The following is a 742-nucleotide window of genomic DNA, read 5'->3' as shown; positions in this document are numbered from 1 at the left end:
TTCCTCGCAACAAGAAACTGTAATAACGCTCTTCCATAGTAAATGCGACAAATGTTGATTTCGATGTTTCACACAATAAATCTTGCAAGGAACAAGACAAATGCAACTTCCACTACTCTTTTATAACATCTGTGTTGGAGAATCTCCTTGAACATTAATGACTTCGTGCATCGTGCAATGAAAGTCAAGGGGACAATAAATCTGAGATCTGCAGGACCGCATCCAGATACCGCAGATGGGCCGTGCGAATATAAGGCATATGTCATCCTTACAGCATTAATCTCGTAACCTTACAACTATTTATTCATGTAGAAGATACTAAGACCTTTATTTATGCATGTTTATGGGGGCAAACGTCTTAAATGTTTAGTTTATCAGAATTATTATTATTTAATTACAGGAGGGGGTTATAGTCCCCATTCCCCTGAAACGACCTTCATCTGTCTGGCCAACTGTCGTCTTCGCCTTATTTACCAGCATGAAGAAGGGGTGGTCACTGCCATGCTACGAGAAAAAAAGTAAAAGAAATCAATATAAAGGAAATAATAAAAACAACCACACGGATAAAACGAAAAGCGAAGGTTTCCCTCATAAACCGACCTTCCGGACCGCTTTCCACTACGAGAAAATCCGTGCGGGAAATATCTGCTTCGTTTTGGTTTCTCGACAGAAATCCAGTTACTAAGAAATATCAGATTTAAGATTAAGTGTGGGTGATGTAAATACACACACATGTGCAAAT

General features: G+C 38.9%; 1 protein-coding gene across 1 annotated transcript in view; it reads right to left on the bottom strand.

Moving 5' to 3' along the window:
- LOC119591543 (glycerophosphocholine cholinephosphodiesterase ENPP6-like) overlaps nucleotides 1-742 on the bottom strand; it is a gene marked incomplete in the record, with an annotated part of 12,203 nt that overhangs the window by 10,448 nt on the left and 1,013 nt on the right.

The sequence above is a fragment of the Penaeus monodon genome, chromosome 28 (assembly GCF_015228065.2).
Source record: "Penaeus monodon isolate SGIC_2016 chromosome 28, NSTDA_Pmon_1, whole genome shotgun sequence".
NCBI lineage: Eukaryota > Metazoa > Arthropoda > Malacostraca > Decapoda > Penaeidae > Penaeus > Penaeus monodon.
The sequence above is the reverse complement of the archived record's forward strand: the minus strand, read 5'-3'. Positions and strand labels throughout refer to the sequence as shown.